Source organism: Orbicella faveolata, unplaced genomic scaffold (assembly GCF_042242905.1).
Source record: "Orbicella faveolata isolate gen_17 unplaced genomic scaffold, um_ofav_v1 contig_3, whole genome shotgun sequence".
Taxonomy (NCBI): Eukaryota; Metazoa; Cnidaria; class Anthozoa; order Scleractinia; family Merulinidae; genus Orbicella; species Orbicella faveolata.
This window is the reverse complement of record NW_028301558.1, coordinates 24,153,894-24,179,742: the sequence shown is the minus strand read 5'-3', so window position 1 is coordinate 24,179,742 and position 25,849 is coordinate 24,153,894.

Here is a 25,849-nt window from a genome sequence, read left to right as displayed (position 1 = left end):
TTTTCCTGGGTCCATTTCACTGCAAACCAAGGCCATCAGGAATTAGTTTAGAGTCCTCAGAACTGGAATATATCCCCTTAGTTCCGGCAAATCGAGCCGAACTTGCTCAAAATCAGGATGCACGTAAGGCGGTCTCGGCTACTCTTTCAGTCTTCAAGTGAAGTGGGGTTCTATTTCGGTCGAGAAGCTCGAAAGTATGCGTTCAAAAAATTTTCTGTTTCCGTTTCACTGCAAACCAAGACCAGCACGAGTTAGTTTAGAGTCCCCGGGACTGGAAAATATTCCCCAAGTTCCAGGAAAGCGAGCAGAAGTTGATCAAAATCACGATGCGCGTAACGCGGTCTCGGCTACTGTTTCAGTCTTAAAGTGAAGTGTGGCTATATTTAGGCCCACAAGCTCGAAAGTGAGCGTTCAAAAAGTTTTGCTGTGTCCATTTCACTGCAAACCAAGGCCGTCAGGAGTTAGTATAGAGTCCCCGGGACTGAAAATATTCTCCAAGTTCCAGAAAATGGCGCCGAAGTTGATGAAAATTACCATTCGCGTAACGGGCTCTCGGCTATTCTTTCAGTCTTAAATTTAAGTACGGCTATATTTCGGCCCTGAAGCTCGAAGGTGAGCGTTCAGAATGTTTTGCTGTGTTCATTAAACTGCAAACCAAGGTCATCGGGAGTTAGTTTAGTGTCCCCGGGACTTGAAATTATTCGCCAACTTCCGGGAAATCGAGCAAAAGTGGCCCAAAATCACGATGCGCGTAAGGCGGTCTCGGCTACTATTTCAGTCTTAAAATTAAGGGGGGCTATATTTCGACCTAGAAGCTCGAGACCGGGCGTGCGCTAATTTTAGCTGTGTCCATTTCACTGACATCTTAGGTCATCAGGAGTTAGTTTAGAGTCCTTTGGACTGGAAAATATTTCCCAAATTCTGGCAGATCGAGCCAAAGTTGCTCAAAATCACGATGCACGTAAGGCGGTCTCGGCTACTCTTTCAGTCTTAAAATGAAGTGGGGCTATATTTCGGCCGACAAGCTCAACACCGAGCGTGCGCTCCTTTTGCCTGTGTACAAATCACTGAAAACTAAGTTCATCAGGAGTTAGCATAGAGTCCTCGGGACTGGAAAATATTCCCCGAATTGCGGCAAATCGAGCCAAAGATGCTCAAAATCACGATGCGCGTAAGGCGGTCTCGGCTACTCGTTTACTCCGAAAATGAAGTGGGGCTATATTTCGGTTCTACAAGCTCGACACCGAGCGTGCTCTCCTTTTACCTGTGTCCATTTCACTAAGAACTAAGTCCATCAGGAGATAGTTTAGAATCCTCGAGACTGGAAGCTATCCTCCAAGTTTCGGCAAATTGACCCATACTTTCTTAAAATTACGATAAGCGTACGGCAGTTTCGTTTACTCTTTCAGTCTTAAAATGAACTGGGGCTACATTTCGGCCTACAAGCTCGACACCGAGCGTGCGCTCCTGTTACCTGTGACCATTTGACTGAAAACTAAGGCCATCAAGAGTTAGGGTAGAGTCCCGGGGACTGGAAAATATCCCCCAAGTTTTGGCAGATCGAGCCATACTGGCTAAAAATCTCGATGCGCTTAAGGCGGTTTCGTGTACACTTTCAGTCTTAAAATAAAGTGGGGCTATATTTCGGCCTACAACCTGGAAACCTAGCGTGCGCCCCTTTTACCTGTGTCCATTTCACTGAAAACCAAGGCATTCAGGAGTTAGTTTAGAGCTTCCGGGACTGGAAAATATCCCCCAAGTCCCAGGAAATCAAGCGAAAGTTCGACAAAATTACCATGCGCGTAAGGCGGTCCCGGCTAGTCTTTCAGTCTTAAAGTGAAGTGGGGCTATATTTCGGCCCAGAAGCTCGAAAGTGAACGTTCAAAGAGTTTGGCTGTGTCCATTTCACTGAAAACCAAGGCCATCAGGAATTAGTTTAGAGTGCCCGGGACTGGGAATTATCTCCCAAGTTCCGGGAAATAGAGCCGAAGTCACGATGCGCGTAAGGCGGTCTCGGCTAGTCTTTCAGTCTTAAAGTGAAGTAGGGCTATGCTTCGGCCCAGAAGCTCAAACGTGAGCGTTCAAAAAGTTGTGCTGTGTCCATTTCACTGAAAACCAAGGCCATCAGGAATTAGTTTAGAGTGCCCGGGACTGGGAATTATCTCCCAAGTTCCGGGAAATGGAGCCGAAGTTGCCCAAAATCACGATGCGCGTAAGGCGGTCTCGGCTTGTCTTTCAGTCTTAAAGTGAAGTAGGGCTATGCTTCGGCCCAGGAGCTCAAACGTGACCGTTCAAGAAGTTGTGCTGTGTCCATTTCACTGCAAACCAAGGCAATCAGGAGTTAGTTTAGAGTTCCCGGTAGCGGAAAATATCCCCCATTTCCCTGAAAATCGAGCCAAAGTTGGTCAAAATCACGATGCGCGTAAGGCGGTCCCGGTTACTCTTTCATTCTTAAAGTGAACTGGGGCAATATTTCCGCCCAGAAGCTGGAAAGTGAGCGTTCAAAAAGTTGTGCTGTGTCCATTTCACTCCAGAGCAAGGCCATCAGGAGTTACTTTAGAGTCCGCAGGACTGGAAAATATCCTCCAAGTTCCGGGAAATCGAGCCGAAGTTGGTCAAAATTACGATGGGCGTAAGGCGGTCTCGGCTACTCTTTCACTGTTAAAGTGAAGTGGAGCTATATTTCGGTCCAGAAGCTCAAAACTGAGCGTTCAAAAAGTTTTACTGTGTCCATTTTACTGCAGACCAAGGACGTTGGGGGTCAGTTTAGAGTCCCTGGGACTGGAAAATATCCCCCAAGTTCCGGGAAATTTAACCCAAGTTGGTCAAAATCACGACGCGCGTACGGCGGTCTCGGCTCCTCTTTCAGTCTTAAAGTGAAGTGGGGCAATATTTCGGCCCAGAAGCTCGAAACTGAGTTTTTCAAAAGTTTTGCTGTGTCCATTTTACTGCAGACCAAGGACGTCGGGGGTCAGTTTAGAGTCCCCGGGACTGGAAAATATCCCCCAAGTTCCGGGAAATTTAACCCAAGTTGGTCAAAATCACGACGCGCGTACGGCGGTCTCGGCTACTCTTTCAGTCTTAAAGTGAAGTGGGGCAATATTTCGGCCCAGAAGCTCGAAACTGAGTTTTTCAAAAGTTTTGCTGTGTCCATGTTACTGCAAAACAAGGCCATCACGACTTAGTTTAGCGTCCAAGGGACTGGAAATATCCCCCTAGTTACGGGAAATCCACCCGAAGTTAGTCAAAATCACGATGCGCTTAAGGGGGTCTCGGCTACTCTTTCAGTCTTAAGGTAAAGTGGGCTTAGATTTAACTCCAGAAGCTCGAAAGTAAGGTTTCAAAAATTTTTGTGTCTATTTCACTCACATCTTAGACAATCAGAAGTGAGTGGAGAGACTTTGGGACTGTAAAATATCTCCCAAGTATCGCCAGATCGAGCCGAAGATCCTCAAAATCACAACGCGCGTAAGGCGCTCCCGCCTACTCTTTCAGTCTTAAAAAGAAGTAGGGCTATATTTCGGCCAGCAAGCTCGAAAGTGCGCGTTCAAAAAGTGTTCCTGTGTCCATTTCACTGGAAACCAAGGCCATCAGGAGTTAGTTTAGAGTCCCCGGGACTGGAAAATATCCCCCTATTTGCGGGAAATCCAGCCGAAGTATCCCTAAATCACGATGCGCGTAAGGCGGTCTCGGCTACTCTTTCAGTCTTAAAGTTAAGTGGGGCTCTATTTCGACCGATAAGCTCGAAAGAGAGCGTTCAAAAAGTTTTGCTGTGTTCATTTAACTGCAAACTAAAGCCATCGGAAGTTAGTTTAGCTTCCCCGGGAATTGAAAATATTCGCCAACTTCCAGGAAATCGAGCCAAAGTTGGTCAAAATTACGATGCGCGTAACGCGGTCTCGGCTACTCTTTCAGTCTTAAAGTGAAGTAGGGCTATATTTCGCTCTAGAAGCTCGAAAGTGAGCGTTCAAAAAGTTTTCCTCTCTGAATTTCACTGAAAACCAAGGCAATCATGAGTTAGTTTAGAGTCCCCGGGACTGGAAAATATCTTTTAAGTTCTGGCAACTCAAGCCGAAGTTGCTCAAAATCACGATGCGCCTAAGGCGGCCTCGGCTACTCTTTCAGTCTTAAAGTGAAGTGGGGCTCTATTTCGGCCCAGAAGCTCCAAAGTGAGCGCTGCAAAAAATTTGCTGTGTCCATTTCACTGCAAACCAAGGCCATCAGGAGTTAGTTTAGAGTCCCCGGGACTCTAATATATCTCCTAAATTCCGGAAAATGGAGAAGACGTTGGTCAAAATCACGATGCGCGCAAGACGGTCTTGGCTAGTCTTTCAGTGTTAAAGTGAAGTGGGGCTATATTTCGGCCCAGAAGCTCAAAATTGAGCGTTCAAAAAGTTTTGCTTTATCCATTTCAATGCAAACGAAGGCCATCAGGGGTTACTTAAGAGTCTTCGGGACTGGAAAATATCCCCCAAGTTCACGGAAAGTTAGCCGAAGTTGGTCAAAATCACGGTGCGCGTTAGGCGGTCTCGCTTACTCTTTCAGTGTTAAAGTGAAGTGAGGCTTTATTCCTGCCCAGGAGGTTGAAAGGGAGCGTTCGAAAAGTTTCCCTGTGTTTATTTCACTGCAAACCAAACCCATCACGAGCTAGTTTAGAGTCCCCGGAACTGGAAAATATCCCCTTATTTGCGGGAAATCCAGCCGAAGTATCCCTAAATCACGATGCGCGTAAGGCGGTCTCGGCTATCCTTTCAGTCTTAAAGTGAAGTGGGGCTATATTTCTGTCCAGAAGCTCGAAAGTGAGCGTTCAAAAAGTTTTGCTGTGTGCATTTCCCTGCAAACCAAAGCTATCAAAAGTTAGTTTAGGGTCCCCGGGACTGGAAAATATTCCCCAAGTTCCGGGAAAGCGAGCCGAAACTGATCAAAATCACGATGCGCGAAATGCGGTCTCGGCTACTGTTTCAGTCTTAAAGTAAAGTGTGGCTATATTTCGGTCCACAAGCTCGAAAGTGAGCGTTCAAAAAGTTTTGCTGTGTCCATTTCACTGCAAAACAAGGTCATCAGGACTTAGTTTAGCGTCCAAGGGACTGGAAAATGTTCCCCAAGTTCCGGGAGGTCCACCCGAAGTTTGTCAAAATCACAATGCGCGTAAGGTGCCCTCGGTTACTCTTTAAGTCTTAAAGTAAAGCGGGGCTTTATTTCGGCCAGGAAGCTCGAAGGTGAGCGTTCAATAAGTTTTGCTCTGTCCATTTCACTGCAAACCAAGGCCATCAGAAGTTAGTTTAAAGTTCCTGGGACTGGAAAATATACCCCAAGTTCCGGAATATCGACCCGAAGTTTATCAAAGTCACGATGCGAGCAAGGCGGTCTCCGCTACTCTTTCAGTCTTAAGTGAAGTGGGGCTATATTTCGGCCCAGAATCTCGAAAGTGTGCGTTCAAAAAATTGTGCTTTGTCCCTTTCAATGCAAACCAAGGCCATCAGGAGTTAGTTTAGAGTCCCCGGGACTGGAAATATCCCCTAAGTCCCGGGAAAGCGAGCCGAAGTTGATCAAAATCACGATGCGCGAAATGCGGTCTCGGCTACTGTTTCAGTCTTAAAGTAAAGTGTGGTTATATTTCGGCCCACAAGCTCGAAAGTGAGCGTTCAAAAAGTTTTGCTCTGTCCATTTCAATGCAAAGCAAGGCGATCAGGAGTTAGTTTAGAGTCCCCGGGACTGGAAAATATCCCCCAAGTTCCGAGAAATCGATCCGAAAATGGTCAAAATCACGATGCGCGTAAGGCGATCTCGGCTACTCTTTCAGTCTTAAAGTGAAGTGGGGCTATATTTCGGCCCACAAGCTCCAAAGTGGGCGTTGACAAAGTTATGCTGTGCGCATTTCAGTGCAAACCAAGGCAATCCGGAGTTAGTTTAGAGTCCCCCGGACTGGAAAATATCCCAAAAGTTGCGTGAAATCGAGCTGAACGTGGTCTAACTCACGATGCGCGTGAGGCGGTCTCGGCTACTATTTGAGTCTGAAAGTGAAGTGGGATTCTATTTCGGCGCAGAAGCTACAAAGAGAGTGCTCAAAAAGCTTTCCTTTGTCCATTTTACTGAAAATCAAGGCCATCAGGAGTTAGTTTGGAGCCCGCGGAAATGGAATATATCCCCCAAGTTCCGGGAAACCGACCCGAAGTTGGTCAAAATCACGATATGCGAGAGATGGTCTCGGTTACTCTTTCAGTCTTAAAGTAAAGTGGGGCCATATTTCGGTGCAGAAGCTCGAGAGTTAAAGTTAAAAAAGTTTCGCTGTGTCCATTTCACTGAAAACCAAGACAATCAGGAGTTAGTTTAGAGTCCCCGGGACTGGAAAATATCCCCCAAGTTCCAGCAAATCGAGTCGAAGTTGGTCAAAATCACGGTGCGCTTAAGGCGGTCTCGCTTACTCTTTCAGTGTTAAAGTGAAGTGAGGCTTTATTCCTGCCCAGGAGCTTGAAAGCGAGCGTTCAAAAAGTTTCCCTGTGTTTATTTCACTGCAAACCAAACCCATCACGAGCTAGTTTAGAGTCCCCGGGACTGGAAAATATCCCCCTATTTGCGGGAAATCCAGCCGAAGTATCCCTAAATCACGATGCGCGTAAGGCGGTCTCGGCTATCCTTTCAGTCTTAAAGTGAAGTGGGGCTACATTTCTGTCCAGAAGCTCGAAAGTGAGCGTTCAAAAGGTTTTGCTGTGTGCATTTCCCTGCAAACCAAAGCTATCAAAAGTTAGTTTAGGGTCCCCAGAACTGGAAAATATTCCCCAGGTTTCGGCAAAGCGAGCCGAAGTTGATCAAAATCACGATGCGCGAAATGCGGTCTCGGCTACTGTTTCAGTCTTAAAGTAAAGTGGGGCCATATTTCGGTGCAGAAGCTCGAGAGTGAAAGTTAGAAAAGTTTCGCTGTGTCCATTTCACTGAAAACCAAGACAATCAGGAGTTAGTTTAGAGGCCCCGGGACTGGAAAATATCCCCCAAGTTCCAGCAAATCGAGTCGAAGTTGGTCAAAATCACGGTGCGCTTAAGGCGGTGTCGGCTACTCCTTCAGTCTTAAAGTGAAGTGGGGCTCTATTTCGGCCCACAAGCTCAAAGCTCAAAAAAAAATTACTGTGTCTATTTCACTGCAAACCAAGGCTCTCAGGAGTTAGTTTAGAGTCCCCGGGAGTGGAATGTATTTCCCAAGTTCCGGAAAATCGAGAAGACGTTGGTCAAAATCATGATGCGTGTAAGACGGTCTCGGCTACTCTGTCAGTCTTAAAGTTAAGTGGGGCTATATTTCGGCCCAGAGGCTCGAAAGTGAGTGTTTAAAAAGTTTTGCTCTGTCACTTTCAGTGCAAACCAAGGCCATCAGAAGTTAGTTTAGAGTCCCCGGGACTAGACAATATCCCCCAAGTCCCGGGAAATCGAGCCGAAGTTGATCAAATTCATGATGCGCGTAACGTGGTCTCGGCTACTGTGTCAGTCCTAAAGTGAAGTGTCGTTATATTTCGGCACACAAGCTAGAAAGTGAGGGTTCAAAAAGTTTTGTTGTGTCCATTTTACTTCAAAACAAGGCCATCAGGACTTAGTTTAGCGTCCAAGGGACTGCAAAATATCCCCCAAGTTCCGGGAAATCCATTCGAAGTTCGTCAAAATTACGATGCGCCTAAGGCGGTCTCATCTGCTCTTTCAGTCATAAAGTAAAGTGGGGCTATATTTCTGCCCAAAAGCTCCAAAGTTGTGTTCTGTCCATTTCACTGAAAACCAAGGCCATCAGGAGTTACTTTAGAGTCCCTTTGACTGGAACATATCCCCCAAGTTTCGGGAAATATGCGCGAAATTGGTCAAAATCACGATTCGCTCAAGACGGTCTCGCCTACTTTTTAAGTCTTAAAGTAAAATGGGGCTCAATTTCGGCCCAGAAGCTCGAGAGTGAGCGTTCAAAAACTTTCGCTGTGTCCATTTCACTGCAAACCAAGACAAGCAGGAGTTAGTTGAGAGTCCCCGGGACTGGAAAATATCCCCCAAGTTCCGGGAAATCAACCCGAAGTTGGTCAAAATCACGGTGCGCGTTAGGCGGTCTCGCTTACTGTTTCAGTGTTAAAGTGAAGTGAGGCTTTATTCCTGCCCAGGAGCTTGAAAGTGAGCGTTCAAAAAGTTTCCCTGTGTTTATTTCACTGCAAACCAAGGCCATCAGGAGCTAGTTTAGAGTCCCCGGGACTGGAAAATATCCCCCAACTTCCGGAAAATGGAGCCGAAGTTGGTCAAAATCACGATTTGCGTAAGGTAGTCTCGGCTACTCTTTCAGTGTTAAAGTGAAGTGGGGCTATATTTCGGGCCAGAAGCCCGAAAGTGTGCGTTCAAAAAATTGTGCTGTGGCCATTTCAATGCAAACCAAGGCCATCAGGAGTTAGTTTAGAGTCCCCGGGACTAGACAATATCCCCCAAGTCCCGGGAATTGCAGCCGAAGTTGATCAAATTCATGATGCGCGTAACGTGGTCTCGGCTACTGTGTCAGTCCTAAAGTGAAGTGTCGTTATATTTCGGCACACAAGCTAGAAAGTGAGGGTTCAAAAAGTTTTGTTGTGTCCATTTTACTTCAAAACAAGGCCATCAGGACTTAGTTTAGCGTCCAAGGGACTGCAAAATATCCCCCAAGTTCCGGGAAATCCATTCGAAGTTCGTCAAAATTACGATGCGCCTAAGGCGGTCTCATCTGCTCTTTCAGTCATAAAGTAAAGTGGGGCTATATTTCTGCCCAAAAGCTCCAAAGTTGTGCTCTGTCCATTTCACTGAAAACCAAGGCCATCAGGAGTTAATTTAGAGTCCCTTTGACTGGAACATATCCCCCAAGTTTCGGGAAATATGCGCGAAATTGGTCAAAATCACGATTCGCTCAAGACGGTCTCGCCTACTTTTTAAGTCTTAAAGTAAAATGGGGCTCAATTTCGGCCCAGAAGCTCGAGAGTGAGCGTTCGAAAACTTTCGCTGTGTCCATTTCGCTGCAAACCAAGACAAGCAGGAGTTAGTTGAGAGTCCCCGGGACTGGAAAATATCCCCCAAGTTCCGGGAAATCAACCCGAAGTTGGTCAAAATCACGGTGCGCGTTAGGCGGTCTCGCTTACTGTTTCAGTGTTAAAGTGAAGTGAGGCTTTATTCCTGCCCAGGAGCTTGAAAGTGAGCGTTCAAAAAGTTTCCCTGTGTTTATTTCACTGCAAACCAAGGCCATCAGGAGCTAGTTTAGAGTCCCCGGGACTGGAAAATATCCCCCAACTTCCGGAAAATGGAGCCGAAGTTGGTCAAAATCACGATTTGCGTAAGGTAGTCTCGGCTACTCTTTCAGTGTTAAAGTGAAGTAGGGCTATATTTCGGGCCAGAAGCCCGAAAGTGTGCGTTCAAAAAATTGTGCTGTGGCCATTTCAATGCAAACCAAGGCCATCAGGAGTTAGTTTAGAGTTCCCGGGACTGGAAAATATCCCCCAAGTCCCGGGAATTAGAGCCGAAGTTGATCAAATTCATGATGCGCGTAACGTGGTATCGGCTACTGTTTCAGTCTTAAAGTCAAGTGTGCCTATATTTCGGCCCACAAGCTAGAAAGTGAGCGTTCAAAAAGTTGTGCTGTGTCCATTTCACTTCAAAACAAGCCCATCAGCGTTTAGCGTCCAAGGGACTGGAAAATATTCCCCAAGTTCCGGGAAATCCATTCGAAGTTCGTCAAAATGACGATATACGTAAGGCGGTTTCGGCTACTCTTTCAGTCTTAAAGTAAAGTCGGGCTATATTTCTGTCCAGAAGCTCGAAAGTCAGCGTTCAAAAAGTTTTGCTGTGTGTTTTTCACTGCAAACGAAAGCTATCAAAAGTTAGTTTAGGGTCCCCGGGACTGGAAAATATTCCCCAAGTTCCGGAAAAGCGAACCGAAGTTGATCAAAATCACGATGCGCGAAATGCGGTCTCGGCTACTGTTTCAGTATTAACGTAAAGTGTGGTTATATTTCGGCCCACAAGCTCGAAAGTGAGTGTTGAAAAAGTTTTGCTCTATCCATTTCAATGCAAAGCAAGGCGATCAGGAGTTAGTTTAGAGTCCCCGGGACTGGAAAATATCCCCCAAGTTCTTAGAAATCGATCCGAAAATGGTCAAAATCACGATGCGCGTAAGGCGATCTCGGCTACTCTTTCAGTCTTAAAGTGAAGTGGGGCTATATTTCGGCCCGCAAGCTCCAAAGTGGGCGTTCAAAAAGTTATGCTGGGCGCATTTCAGTGCAAACCAAGGCAATCCGGAGTTAGTTTAGAGTTCCCCGGACTGGAAAATATCCCAAAAGTTGCGTGAAATCGAGCTGAACGTGGTCTAACTCACGATGCGCGTGAGGCGGTCTCGGCTACTATTTGAGTCTGAAAGAGAAGTGGGATTCTATTTCGGCCCAGAAGCTACAAAGAGAGTGTTCACAAAGCTTTCCTTTGTCCATTTCACTGAAAACCAAGGCCATCAGCAGTTACTTTAGAGCCCGCGGAAATGGAATATATCCCCCAAGTTCCGGGAAACCGACCCGAAGTTGGTTCAAATCACGATTTGCGCAAGACGGTCTCGGCTGCTCTTTCAGTCTTAAACTAAAGTGGGGCCATATTTCGGTCCAGAAGCTCGAAAGTAAGCGTTCAAAAACTTTCGCTGTGTCCATTTCACTGAAAACCAAGACAATCAGGAGTTAGTTTAGAGTCCCCGGGACTTGAAAATATCCCCAAGTTCCGCCAAATCGAGCCGAAGTTGGTCAAAATCACGGTGCGCTTAAGGCGGTGTCGGCTACTCCTTCAGTCCTAAAGTGAAGTGGGGCTCTCTATCGGCCCACAAGCTCAAAGCTCAAAAAAATTACTGTGTCTATTTCACTGCAAACCAAGCCTATCAGGAGTTAGTTTAGAGTACCCGGGAGTGGAATGTATTTCCCAAGTTCCGGAAAATCGAGAAGACGTTGGTCAAAATCACGATGCGCGTAAGACGGTCTCGGCTACTCTTTCAGTCTTAAAGTGAGGTGGGGCTATATTTCGGCCCAGAAGCTCAAAACTGAGCGTTCAAAAAGTTTTGCTGTATCCATTTGAATGCAAACCAAGGCCATCAGGGGTTACTTAAGAGTCCTCGGGACTGGAAAATATCCCCCAAGTTCCGGTAAATGGAGCCGAAGTTGCTCAAAATCACGATGTGCGTAAGGTGGTTTCGGCTACTCTTTCAGTCTTAAAGTGAAGTGGGGCAATATTTCGGCCCAGAAGCTCGAAAGTGAGTGTTTAAAAAGTTTTGCTCTGTCACTTTCAGTGCAAACCAAGGCCACCAGAAGTTAGTTTAGAGTCCCCGGGACTGGAGAATATCCCCCAAGTCCCGGGAAATCGAGCCGAAGTTGATCAAATTCATGATGCGCGTAACGTGGTCTCGGCTACTGTGTGAGTCCTAAAGTGAAGTGTGGCTATATTTCGGCCCACAAGCTAGAAAGTGAGCGTTCAAAAAGTTTTGTTGTGTCCATTTTACTTCAAAACAAGGCCATCAGGACTTAGTTTAGCGTCCAAGGGACTGCAAAATATTCCCCAAGTTCCGGGAAATCCATTCGAAGTTCGTCAAAATTACGATGCGCTTAAGGCGGTCTCATCTGCTCTTTCAGTCATAAAGTAAAGTGGGGCTATATTTCTCCCCAGAAGCTCCAAAGTTGTGCTCTGTCCATTTTACTAAAAACCAAGGCCATCAGGAGGTACTTTAGAGTCCCTTTGACTGGAATATATCTCCCAAGTTTCGGGAAATAAACGCGAAATTGGTCAAAATCACGATTCGCTCAAGACGGTCTCGCCTACTCTTTCAGTCTTAAAGTAAAATGGGGCTCTATTTCGGCCCAGAAGCTCGAGAGTGAGCGTTCAAAAACTTTCGCTGTGTCCATTTCACTGCAAACCAAGACAAGCAGGAGTTAGTTGAGAGTCCCCGGGACTGGAAAATATCCCCCAAGTTCCGGGAAATACACCCGAAGATTGTCAAAATCACGATGCGCGTAAGGCGGTCTCGGCTACTCTTTCAGTGTTAAAGTTATGGGGGGCTATATTTTGGCCCAGAAGCTCGAAATTGAGCGTTCAAAAAGTTTTGCTGGGTCCGTTTCACTGGAAACCAAGACCAGCACGAGTTAGTTTAGAGTCCTCAGAACTGGAATATATCCCCTTACTTCCGGCAAATCGAGCCGAAGTTGCTCAAAATCACGATGCACGTAAGGCGGTCTCGGCTACTCTTTCAGTCTTCAAGTGAAGTGGGGTTCTATTTCGGTCCAGAAGCTCGAAAGTATGCGTTCAAAAACTTTTTCTGTTTCCGTTTCACTGCAAACCAAGACCAGCACGAGTTAGTTTAGAGTCCCCGGGACTGGAAAATATTTTGCAAGTTCCGGAAAATCGAGCCGAGGCTGATCAAAATCACGATGCGCGAAACGTGGTCTCGGCTACTGTTTCAGTCTTAAAGTGAAGTATGGCTATATTTCGGTCCACAACCAGGAAAGTGAGCTTTCCAAAAGGTTTGCTGTGTCCATTTCACTGCAAATCAAGGCTATCGGCATCTAGTTTAGCGTCCAAGGGACTGGAAAATATCCCCCAAGTTCCGGGAAATCCACCCGAAGTTTCTCAAAATCACGATGCGCGTAAGACGGTCTCGGCTACTTTTTCAGTATTAAAGTAAAGTGGGCTATATTTCGGCCCAGAAGCTTGAAGGTGAGCGTTCAAAAAGTTTTGCTGTCTCCATTTCACTGCAAACCAAGGCTCTCAGGAGTTAGTTTACAGTCCCCGGGACTGGAAAATATTCTCCAAGTTCCAGGAAATGGCGCCGAAGTTGATGAAAATTACGATGCGCGTAACGGGCTCTCGGCTATTCTTTCAGTCTTAAATTTAAGTAGGGCTATATTTCGGCCCTGAAGCTCGAAGGTGAGCGTTCAGAATGTTTTGCTGTGTTCATTAAACTGCAAACCAAGGTCATCGGGAGTTAGTTTAGCGTCCCCGGGACTTGAAATTATTCGCCAACTTCCGGGAAATCGAGCAAAAGTGGCCCAAAATCACGATGCGCGTAAGGCGGTCTCGGCTACTATTTCAGTCTTGAAATTACGGGGCGCTATATTTCGACCTAGAAGCTCGAGACCGGGCGTGCGCTAATTTTACCTGTGTCCATTTCACTGACATCTTAGGCCATCAGGAGTTAGTTTAGAGTCCTTGGGACTGGAAAACTATTTCCCAAATTTTGGCAGATCCAGAAAAGTTGCTCAAAATCACGATGCGCGTAAGGCGGTCTCGGCTACTCTTTCAGTCTTAAAATGAAGTGGGGCTATATTTCGGCCGACAAGCTCAACACCGAGCGTGCGCTCCTTTTGCCTGTGTACATATCACTGAAAACTAAGTTCATCAGGAGTTAGCATAGAGTCCTCGGGACTGGAAAATATTCCCCGAATTGCGGCAAATCGAGCCAAAGATGCTCAAAATCACGATGCGCGTAAGGCGGTCTCGGCTACTCGTTTACTCCGAAAATGAACTGGAGCTATATTTCGGTTCTACCAGCTCGACACCGAGCGTGCTCTCCTTTTACCTTTGTCCATTTCACTAAGAACTAAGTCCATCAGGAGATAGTTTAGAATCTTCGAGACTGGAAGTTATCCTCCAAGTTTCGCTTAATTGAGCCATACTTTCTTAAAATTACTATAAGCGTTCGGCAGTTTCGTTTACTCTTTCAGTCTTAAAATGAACTGGGGCTACATTTCGGCCTAGAAGCTCGACACCGAGCGTGCGCTCCTGTTACCTGTGACCATTTGACTGAAAACTAAGGCCATCAAGAGTTAGGGTAGAGTCCCCGGGACTGGAAAATATCCCCCAAGTTTTGGCAGATCGAGCCATAGCGGCTAAAAATTTCGATGCGCTTAACGCGGTTTCGTGTACACTTTCAGTCTTAAAATAAAGTGGGGCTATAGTTCGGCCTATAACCTGAAAACCTAGCGCGCGCCCCTTTTACCTGTGTCCATTTCACTAAAAACCAAGGCATTCACGAGTTAGTTTAGAGCTTCCGGGACTGGAAAATATCCCCCAAGTCCCAGGAAATCAAGCCGAAGTTCGAGAAAATTACCATGCGCATAAGGCGGTCCCGGCTACTCTTTCAGTCTTAAAGTGAAGTGGGGCTATATTTCGGCGCAGAAGCTCGAAAGTGAACGTTCAAAGAGTTTCGCTGTGTCCATTTTACTGAAGACCAAGGCCATCAGGAATTAGTTTAAAGTGCCCGGGACTGGGAATTATCTGCCAAGTTCCGGGCAATCAAGCCGAAGTAGCCCAAAATCATGATGCGCGTAAGGCGGTCTCGGCTAGTCTTTCAGTCTTAAAGTGAAGTAGGGCTATGCTTCGGCCCAGAAGCTCAAAAGTGAGCGTTCAAGAAGTTGTGCTGTGTCCATTTCACTGCAAACCCAAGCAATCAGGAGTTAGTTTAGAGTCCCCGGTAGCGGAAAATATCCCCCATTTCCCGGGAAATCGAGCCAAAGTTGGTCAAAATCACGATGCGCGTAAGGCGGTCCCGGTTACTCTTTCATTCTTAAAGTGAACTGGGGCAATATTTCCGCCCAGAAGCTGGAAAGTGAGCGTTCAAAAAGTTGTGCTGTGTTCATTTCACTCCAGAGCAAGGCAATCAGGAGTTACTTTAGAGTCTGCGGGACTGGAAAATATCCCCTAAGTTCCGGGAAATCGAGCCCAAGTTGGTCAAAATTACGATGAGCGTAAGGCGGTCTCGGCTACTCTTTCACTCTTAAAGTGAAGTGGAGCTATATTTCGGCCCAGAAGCTCAAAACTGAGCGTTCAAAAAGTTTTGCTGTGTCCATTTTACTGCAGACCAAGGACGTCGGGGGTCAGTTTAGAGTCCCCGGGACTGGAAAATATCCCCCAAGTTCCGGGAAATTTAACCCAAGTTGGTCAAAATCACGACGCGCGTACGGCGGTCTCGGCACTCTTTCATTCTTAAAGTGGAGTGGGGCAATATTTCGGCCCAGAAGCTCGAAACTGAGTGTTTAAAAAGTTTTGCTGTGTCCATTTCACTGCAAAACAAGGCCATCACGACTTAGTTTAGCGTCCAAGGGACTGGAAATATCCCCCAAGTTACGGGAAATCCACCCGAAGTTAGTCAAAATCACGATGCGCTTAAGGGGGTTTCGGCTACTCTTTCAGTCTTAAGGTAAAGTGGGCTTAGATTTAACTCCAGAAGCTCGAAAGTAAGGCTTCAAAAATTTTTGTCTCTATTTCACTCACATCTTAGACAATCAGGAGTGAGTTTAGAGACTTTGGGACTGTAAAATATCTCCAGAGTTTCGCCAGATCGAGCCGAAGATCCTCAAAATCACAATGCGCGTAAGGCGCTCCCGCCTACTCTTTCAGTCTTAAAAAGAAGTAGGGCTATATTTCGGCCAGCAAGCTCGAAAGTGCGCGTTCAAAAAGTGTTCCTGTGTCCATTTCACTGGAAACCTAGGCCATCAGGAGTTAGTTTAAAGTCCCCGGGTCTGGAAAATATCACCTTATTTGCGGGAAATCCAGCCGATGTATCCCAAAATCACGATGTGCGTAAGGCGGTCTCGGCTACCCTTTCAGTCTTAAAGTTAAGTGGGGCTACATTTCGACCCATAAGCTCGAAAGTGAGCGTTCAAAAAGTTTTGCTATGTCCATTTAACTGGAAACTAAGGCCATCGGAAGTTAGTTTAGCTTCCCCAGGAATTGAAAATATTCGCCAACTTCCGGGAAATCGAGCCGAAGTTGGTCAAAATTACGATGCGCGTAAGGCGGTCTCAGCTACTCTTTCAGTCTTAAAGTGAAGTAGGGCTATATTTCGGCCGAGAAGCTCGAAAGTGAGCGTGCAAAAAATGTGCTGTGTCCATTTCACTGCAAACCAAGACCATCACCAGTTAGTTTAGAGTCCCCGGGACTGGAATATATCCCCGAAGTTCCGGGAAATCGAACGGAAGTTGGTCAAAATCACCATGCGCCTAAGACGGTCTCGGCTACTCTTTCAGTCTTAAAGTAAAGTGGGGCTACATTTCGGCCCAGAAGCTCGAAAGTGACCCTTTAAAAAGTTACGCTTTCTGCATTTAACTGCAAACCAAGGCCATCAGCAGTTAGTTTAAAGTCCCCCGGACTGGAAAATATCCCCCAAGTTCCGGGAAATCGAGCTGAACTTTCTCAAAATCACGATGCTCGTAAGGCGGTCTCGGCTACTATTTCAGTCTTAAAGTGAAGTAAGGTATTTCGGCCCAGAAGCTCGAAACTGAGCGTTCAAAAAGTTTTCCTGCGTCCATTTCACTGCAAACCAAGGTCATCGGGACTTAGTTTAGAGTCCCCGGGACTTGAAAATATCGCCAAAATTCTAGAAAATCGAGCGGAAGTTGCTCGAAATCACGATGCGGGTAAGGCGGTCTCGCCTACTCTTTCAGTCTTAAAGTGAAGTGGGGCTATATTTCATCCCAGAAGCTGGAAAATAAGTGTTCAAAAAGTGTTACTGTGTTCATTTCACTGCAAACCAAGGCCGTCAGGAGTTAGTTTAGACTCCTCGGAACTGGAAAATATCGGCCAAGTTCGGGGAAATCGAGCCGAATTTGTCAAAATCACGATGCGCGTAAGGCGGTCTCGGCTACTCTTTCATTCTTAAAGTGAACTGGGGCTATATTTCGGCCGAGAAGCTAGAAAGTGAAAGTTCAAAAAGTTTTGCTGTGTTTATTTCACTGCAAACGAAGGCCGTCAGGAGTTAGTTTAGACTTCTCGGGACTGGAAAATATCGCCCAAGTTCGGGGAAATCGAGCCGAATTTTGTCAAAATCACGATGCGCGTAAGGCGGTCTCGGCTACTCTTTCATTCTTGAAGTGAACTGGGACTATATTTCGGCCGAGAAGCTAGAAAGTGAAAGTTCCAAAAGTTTTGCTGTGTTTATTTCACTGCAAACCAAGGCCGTCAGGAGTTAGTTTAGACTCCTCGGAACTGGAAAATATCGCCCAAGTTCGGGGAAATCGAGCCGAATTTTGTCAAAATCACGATGCGCGTAAGGCGGTCTCGGCTACTCTTTCATTCTTGAAGAGAACTGGGGCTATATTTCGGCCGAGAAGCTAGAAAGTGAAAGTTCAAAAAGTTTTGCTGTGTCCATTTCACTGCAAACCAAGGCCGTCAGGAGTTAGTTTAGACTCCTCGGGACTGGAAAATATCGCCCAAGTTCGGGGAAATCGAGCCGAATTTTGTCAAAATCACGATGCGCGTAAGGCGGTCTCGGCTACTCTTTCATTCTTGAAGTGAACTGGGGCTATATTTCGGCCGAGAAGCTAGAAAGTGAAAGTTCAAAAAGTTTTGCTGTGTTCATTTCACTGCAAACCAGGGCCATCAGGAGTTAGTTTAGACTCCTCGGGACTGGAAAATATCGCCCAAGTTCGCGGAAATCGAGCTGAATTTTGTCAAAATCACGATGCGCGTAAGGCGGTCTCGGCTACTCTTTCATTCTTAAAGTGAACTGGGGCTATATTTCGGCCGAGAAGCTCGAAAGTGAACGTTCAAAAAGTTTTGCTCTGTCCATTTCAATGCAAAGCAAGGCGATCAAGAGTTAGTTTAGAGTCCCCGGGACTAGAAAATATCCCCCAAGTTCCGAGAAATCCATCCGAAAATGGTCAAAACCACGATGCTCGTAAGGCGATCTCGGCTACTCTTTCAGTCTTAAAGTGAAGTGGGGCTATATTTCGGCCCGCAAGCTCCAAAGTGGGCGTTCAAAAAGTTACGCTGTGCGCATTTCAGTGCAAACCAAGGCAATCCGGAGTTAGTTTAGAGTCCCCCGGACTGGAAAATATCCCAAAAGTTGCGTGAAATCGAGCTGAACGTTGTCTAACTCACGATGCGCGTGAGGCGGTCTCGGCTACTATTTGAGTCTGAAAGTGAAGTGGGATTCTATTTCTGCCCAGAAGCTACAAAGAGAGTGTTCAAAGAGCTTTCCTTTGTCCATTTCACTGAAAATCAAGGCCATCAGGAGTTAGTTTAGAGCCCGCGGAAATGGAATATATCCCCCAAGGTCCGGGAAACCGACTCGAAGTTGGTCAAAATCACGATTTGGGCAAGACGGTCTCGGCTACTCTTTCAGTCTTAAAGTAAAGTGGGGCTATATTTCGGTCCAGAAGCTCGAGAGTGAGCGTTCAAAAAGTTTGGCTGTGTCCATTTCACTGAAAACCAAGACAATCAGGAGTTAGTTTAGAGTCCCTGGGACTGGAAAGTATCCCCCAAGTTCCAGCAAATCGAGCCAAAGTTGGTCAAAATCACGGTGCGCTTAAGGCGGTGTCGGCTACTCCTTCAGTCTTAAAGTGAAGTGGGGCTCTATTTCGGCCCACAAGCTCAAAGCTCAAAAAAATTCCTGTGTCTATTTCACTTCAAACCAAGGCCATCAGGGGTTAGTTTAGAGTCCTCGGGACTGAAAAATATTCCCCAAGTTCCGGGGAATCGAACCGAAGTTGATCAAAATCACGATGCGCGAAATCCGGTATCGGCTACTGTTTCAGTCTTAAAGTGAAGTGGGGCTATATTTCGGCCCAGAAGCCCGAAAGTGAGCGTTCAAAAAGTTTTCCTCTCTGAATTTCACTGAAAACCAAGGCCATCACGAGTTAGTTTAGCGTCCCTGGGAATGGAAAATATTCCCCAAGTTCCGGGAAATCGAGCCGAAGTTGCTCAAAATCACGATGTGCGTAACGTGGTCTCGGCTACTCTTTCAGTCTTAAAATGAAGTGGGGCAATATTTCGGCCCAGAAGCTCGAAAGTGAGTGTTTAAAAAGTTTTGCTCTGTCACTTTCAGTGCAAACCAAGGCCACCAGAAGTTAGTTTAGAGTCCCCAAGACTGGAGAATATCCCCCAAGTCCCGGGAAATCGAGCCGAAGTTGATCAAATTCATGATGCGCGTAACGTGGTCTCGGCTACTGTGTCAGTCCTAAAGTGAAGTGTGGGTATATTTCGGCCCACAAGCTAGAAAGTGAGCGTTCAAAAAGTTTTGTTGCGTCCATTTTACTTCAAAACAAGGCCATCAGGACTTAGTTTAGCATCCAAGGGACTGCAAAATATCCCCCAAGGTGCGAGAAATCCATTCGAAGTTCGTCAAAATTACGATGCGCGTTAGGCGGTCTCATGTACTCTTTCAGTCTTAAAGTAAAGTGGGGCTATATTTCTGCCCAGAAGCTCCAAAGTTGTGCTCTGTCCATTTCACTGAAAACCAAGGCCATCAGGAGCTACTTTAGAGTCCCTTTGACTGGAATATATCCCCCAAGTTTCGCGAAATAAACGCGAAATTGGTCAAAATCACGATTCGCTCAAGACGGTCTCGCCTACTCTTTCAGTCTTAAAGTAAAATGGGGCTCTATTTCGGCCCAGAAGGTCGAGCGTGAGCGTTCAAAAACTTTCGCTGTGTCCATTTCACTGCAAACCAAGACAAGCAGGAGTTAGTTGAGAGTCCCCGGGACTGGAAAGTATCCCCCAAGTTCCGGGAAATCAACCCGAAGTTTTTCAAAATCACGATGCGCGTAGGGCGGTCTTGGCTACTCTTTCAGTGTTAAAGTGATGGGGGGCTATATTTTGGCCCAGAAGCTCGAAATTGAGCGTTCAAAAAGTTTTGCTGGGTCCATTTTACTGCAAACCAAGGCCATCAGGAATTAGTGTAGAGTCCTCAGAACTGGAATATATCCCCTTAGTTCCGGCAAATCGAGCCGAAGTTGCTCAAAATCAGGATGCACGTAAGGCGGTCTCGGCTACTCTTTCAGTCTTCAAGTGAAGTGGGGTTCTATTTCGGTCCAGAAGCTCGAAAGTATGCGTTCAAAAACTTTTTCTGTTTCCGTTTCACTGCAAACCAAGACCAGCACGAGTTAGTTTAGAGTCCCCGGGACTGGAAAATATTTCGCAAGTTCCGGGAAATCGAGCCGAAGTTGATCAAAATCACGATGCGCGAAACGTGGTCTCGGCTACCGTTTCAGTCTTAAAGTGAAGTATGGCTATATTTCGGTCCACAAGCTCGAAAGTGAGCGTTCAAAAAGCTTTGCTGTGTCCATTTCACTCTAAAACAAGGCCATCGGCACCTAGTTTAGCGTCCACGAGACTGGAAAATATCCCCCAAGTTCCGGGAAATCCACCCGAGGTTTGTCAAAATCACGATGCGCGTAAGGCGGTCTCGGCTACTTTTTTAGTATTAAAGTAAAGTGGGCTATATTTCGGCCCAGAAGGTTGAAGGTGAGCTTTCAAAATGGTTTGCTGTCTCCATTTCACTGCAAACCAAGGCCATCAAGAGTTAGTTTAGAGTCCCTGGGACTGGAAAGTCTCCCCCAAGTTCCGGAATATCGACCCGAAGTTGGTCAAAATCACGATGCGCGGACGCCGGTCTCGGCTACTCTTTAAGTCGTAAGTGATGTGGGACTATATTTCGGCCTAGAAGCTCGAAAGTGTGCGTTCAAAAACTTGTGCTGTGTGAATTTCACTCCAAACCATGGCCATCAGCAGTTAGTTTAGAGTCCCCGGAACTGGAAAATGTTCCCCAAGTTCCAGGAAAGCGAGCAGAAGTTGATCAAAATCACGATGCGCGTAACGCGGTCTCGGCTACTGTTTCAGTCTTAAAGTGAAGTGTGGCTATATTTAGGCCCACAAGCTCGAAAGTGAGCGTTCAAAAAGTTTTGCTGTGTTCATTTCACTGGAAACCAAGGCCATCAGGAGTTAGTTTAGTGTCCCCGGGACAAGAAAATATGCCCCAAGGTCCGGGAAATTGAGCCGAGGTTGGTCAAAATCACGATGCCCCTAAAGTAGTCTCGGCTACTCTTTCAGTCTTAAAGTGAAGTGGGGCTATATTTCGGCCCAGAAGCTCAAAAGTGAGCGTTCAAAAACTTTTCCTGTATCCATTTCACTGCAAACCAAGGCCATCAGGGGTTACTTAAGAGTCCTCGGGACTGAAAAATATTGCCCAAGTTCCGGGGAATCGAGCCGAAGTTGGTCAAAATCACGATGTGCGTAAGGTGGTCTCGGCTACTCTTTCAGTCTTAAGATTAAGGGGGGCTATATTTCGACCTAGAAGCTCGAGACCGGGCGTGCGCTAATTTTACCTGTGTCCATTTCACTGACATCTTAGGCCATCAGCAGTTAGTTTAGAGTCCTTGGAACTGGAAAATATTTCCCAAATTCTGGCAGATCGAGCCAAAGTTGCTCAAAATCACGATGCGCGTAAGGCGGTCTCGGCTACTCTTTCAGTCTTAAAATGAAGTGGGGCTATATTTCGGCCGACAAGCTCAACACCGAGCGTGCGCTCCTTTTGCCTGTGTACATATCACTGAAAACTAAGTTCATCAGGAGTTAGCATAGAGTCCTCGGGACTGGAAAATATTCCCCGAATTGCGGCAAATCGAGCCAAAGATGCTCAAAATCACGATGCGCGTAAGGCGGTCTCGGCTACTCGTTTACTCCGAAAATGAAGTGGGGCTATATTTCGGTTCTACAAACTCGACACCGAGCGTGCTCTCCTTTTACCTGTGTCCATTTCACTAAGAACTAAGTCCATCAGGAGATAGTTTAGAATCCTCGAGACTGGAAGCTATCCTCCAAGTTTCGGCAAATTGAGCCATACTTTCTTAAAATTACGATAAGCCTACGGCAGTTTCGTTTACTCTTTCAGTCTTAAAATGAACTGGGGCTACATTTCGGCCTAGAAGCTCGACACCGAGCGTGCGCTCCTGTTACCTGTGACCATTTGACTGAAAACTAAGGCCATCAAGAGTTAGGGTAGAGTCCCCGGGACTGGAAAATATCCCCCAAGTTTTGGCAGATCGAGCCATAGTGGCTAAAAATTTCGATGCGCTTAAGGCGGTTTCGTGTACACTTTCAGTCTTAAAATAAAGTGGGGCTATATTTCGGCCTACAACCTGGAAACCTAGCGTGCGCCCCTTTTACCTGTGTCCATTTCACTAAAAACCAAGGCAATCAGGAGTTAGTTTAGAGCTTCCGGGACTGGAAAATATCCCCCAAGTCCCAGGAAATCAAGCCGAAGTTCGACAAAATTACCATGCGCATAAGGCGGTCGGGGCTACTCTTTCAGTCTTAAAGTGAAGTGGGGCTATATTTCGGCGCAGAAGCTCGAAAGTGAACGTTCAAAGAGTTTGGCTGTGTCCATTTGACTTAAAACCAAGGCCATCAGGAATTAGTCTAGAGTGCCCGGGACTGGGAATTATCTCCCAAGTTCCGGGAAATCGAGCCGAAGTAGCCCAAAATCACGATGGGCGTAAGGCGGTCTCGGCTAGTCTTTCAGTCTTAAAGTGAAGTGGGGCTATGCTTCGGGCCAGAAGCTGAAAAGTGAGCGTTCAAAAAGTTGTGCTGTGTCCATTTCACTGCAAACCAAGGCAATCAGGAGTTAGTTTAGAGTCCCCGGCAGCGGAAAATATCCCCCATTTCCCGGGAAATCGAGCCAAAGTTGGTCAAAATCACGATGCGCGTAAGGCGGTCCCGGTTATTCTTTCATTCTTAAAGTGAACTGGGGCAATATATCCACCCAGAAGCTTGAAAGTGAGCGTTCAAAAAGTTGTGCTGTGTCCATTTCACTCCAGAGCAAGGCCATCAGGAGTTACTTTAGAGTCCGCGCGACTGGAAAATATCCCCCAGGTTCCGGGAAATCGAGCCGAAGTTGGTCAAAATTACGATGGGCGTAAGGCGGTCTCGGCTACTCTTTCACTCTTAAAGTAAAGTAGAGCTATATTTCAGCCCAGAAGCTCAAAACTGAGCGTCTAAAAAGTTTGGCTGTGTCCATTTTACTGCAGACCAAGGACGTCGGGGGTCAGTTTAGAGTCCCCGGGACTGGAAAATATCCCCCAAGTTCGGGGAAATTTAACCGAAGTTGGTCAAAATCACGACGCGCGTACGGCGGTCTCGGCTACTCTTTCAGTCTGAAAGTGAAGTGGGGCAATATTTCGGCCCAGAAGCTCGAAACTGAGTGTTTAAAAAGTTTTGCTGTGTCCATTTCACTGCAAAACAAGGCCATCACGACTTAGTTTAGCGTCCAAGAGACTGGAAATATCCCCCATGTTACGGGAAATCCACCCGAAGTTAGTCAAAATCACGATGCGCTTAAGGGGGTTTCGGCTACTCTTTCAGTCTTAAGGTAAAGTGGGCTTAGATTTAACTCCAGAAGCTCGAAAGTAAGGCTTCAAAAATTTTTGTCTCTATTTCACTCACATCTTAGACAATCAGGAGTGAGTTTAGAGACTTTGGGATTGGAAAATATCTCCCAAGTTTGCCCAGATCGCGCCGAAGATCCTCAAAATCACAATGCGCGTAAGGCGCTCCCGCCTACTCTTTCAGTCTTAAAAAGAAGTAGGGCTATATTTCGGCCAGCAAGCTCGAAAGTGCGCGTTCAAAAAGTGTTCCTGTGTCCATTTCACTGGAAACCAAGGCCATCAGGAGTTAGTTTAGAGTCCCCGGGACTGGAATATATCCCCGAAGTTCCGGGAAATCGAACGGAAGTTGGTCAAAATCACCATGCGCCTAAGACGGTCTCGGCTACTCTTTAAGTCTTAAAGTAAAGTGGGCCGATATTTCGGCCCAGAAGCTCGAAAGTGACCCTTTAAAAAGTTACGCTTTCTGCATTTAACTGCAAACCAAGGCCATCAGGGGTTAGTTTAAAGTCCCCCGGACTAGAAAATATCCCCCAAGTTCCGGGAAATCGAGCTGAACTTGGTCAAAATCACGATGCTCGTAAGGCGGTCTCGGCTACTATTTCATGTCTTAAAGTGAAATACGGCTGTATTTCGGCCCAGAAGCTCGAAACTGAGCGTTCAAAAAGTTTTCCTGCGTCCATTTCACTGCAAACCAAGGCCATCAGGAGTTAGTTTAGAGTCCCCGGGACTTGAAAATATCGCCAAAATTCTAGAAAAGCGAGCGGAAGTTGCTCAAAATCACGATGCGCGTAAGGCGGTCTCGCCTACTCTTTCAGTCTTAAAGTGAAGTGGGGCTATATTTCATCCCAGAAGCTCGAAAATAAGCCTTCAAAAAGTGTTACCGTGTTCATTTCGCTGCAAACCAAGGCCATCAGGAGTTACTTTAGACTCCTCGGGACTGGAAAATATCGCCCAAGTTCGGGGAAATCGAGCCGAATTTTGTCAAAATCAGGATGCGCGAAAGGCGGTCTCGGCTACTCTTTCATTCTTAAAGTGAACTGGGGCTATATTTCGGCCGAGAAGCTAGAAAATGAAAGTTCAAAAAGTTTTGCTGTGTTCATTTCACTGCAAACCAAGGCCATCAGGAGTTAGTTTAGACTGTCGGGACTGGAAAATAGCGCCCAAGTTCGGGGAAATCGAGCCGAATTTTGTCAAAATCACGATGCGCGTAAAGCAGTCTCGGCTACTCTTTTAGTCTTAAAGTCACGTGGCTGTATATTTCGGCCCAGAAGCTCCAAAGTGAGCGTTCAAAAAGTTTTGCTCTCTCAATTTAACTGAAAACCAAGGCCATCATGAGTTAGTTTAGAGTCCACGGGACTGGAAAATATCCCTTAAGTTCTGGCAACTCAAGCCGAAGTCGGTCAAATTCACGATGCGTCTAAGGCGGTCTCGGCTACTATTTCAGTTTTAAAGTGAAGTGGGGCTATATTTCGGCTCAGAAGCCCGAAGGGGAGCGTTGAAAAAGTTTTGCTCTCTCCGTGTCAATGCAAACCAAGGCAATCAGGAGTTACTTTAGAGTCCCCGGTATCGGAGAATATTCCCCATTTCCCGGGATATCGAGCCAAAGTTGGTCAAAATCACGGTGCGCGTAAGGCGGTGTCGGCTATTCTTTCATTATTAAAGTGAACTCGGGCTATATTTCGGCCCAGAAGCTCAAAAGTGAAAATTCAAAAAGTTTTGCTGTGTCCATTTCACCGCGAACCAAGCCACATCAGGAGATAGTTTACAGTCTCCGGAACCTCAAAATATCCCCCAAATTGCGGGAGATCGAGTCGAGGTTTGTCAAAATCACGATGCGCATAAAGCAGTCTCGGCTACTCTTTGAGTCTTAAAGTGAAGTAGGGCTATATTTCGGTCCAGAAGCTCGAAAGTGAGCGTTCAAAAAGTTTTCCTCTCTGAATTTCACTGAAAACCAAGGCCATCATGAGTTAGTTTAGAGTCCCCGGGGGTGGAAAATATCTTTTAAGTTCTGGCAACTCAAGCCGAAGTTGGTCAAAATCACGATGCGCCTAAGGCGGCCTCGGCTACTCTTTCAGTCTTAAAGTGAAGTGGGGCTCTATTTCGGCCCAGAAGCTCCAAAGTGAGCGGTGCAAAAAATTTGCTGTGTCCATTTCACTGCAAACCAAGGCCATCAGGAGTTAGTTTAGAGTCCCCGGGACTGCAAATATTTCCCAAGTTCCGGAAAATGGAGAAGACGTTGGTCAAAATCACGATGCGCGCAAGACGGTCTTGGCTAGTCTTTCAGTCCTAAAGTGAAGTGGGGCTATAGTTCGGCCCAGAAGCTCAAAAGTGAGCGTTCAAAAAGTTTTGCTGTGTCCATTTCAATGCAAACAAAGGCCATCAGGGGTTACTTAAGAGTCTTCGGGACTGGAAAATATCCCCCAAGTTCCGGTAAATCGCGCCGAAGTTGGTCAAAATCACGGTGCGCGTTAGGCGGTCTCGCTTACAGTTTCAGTCTTAAAGTGAAGTGAGGCTTTATTCCTGCTCAGGAGCTTGAAAGTGAGCGTTCAAAAAGTTTCCCCGTATTTATTTCACTGCAAACCAAAGCCATCAGGAGGTAGTTTAGAGTCCCCGGGACTGGAAAATAACCCTCAACTTCCGGGAAATCGAGCCGAAGTTGGGAAAAATCACGATTTGCGTAAGGTAGTCTCAGA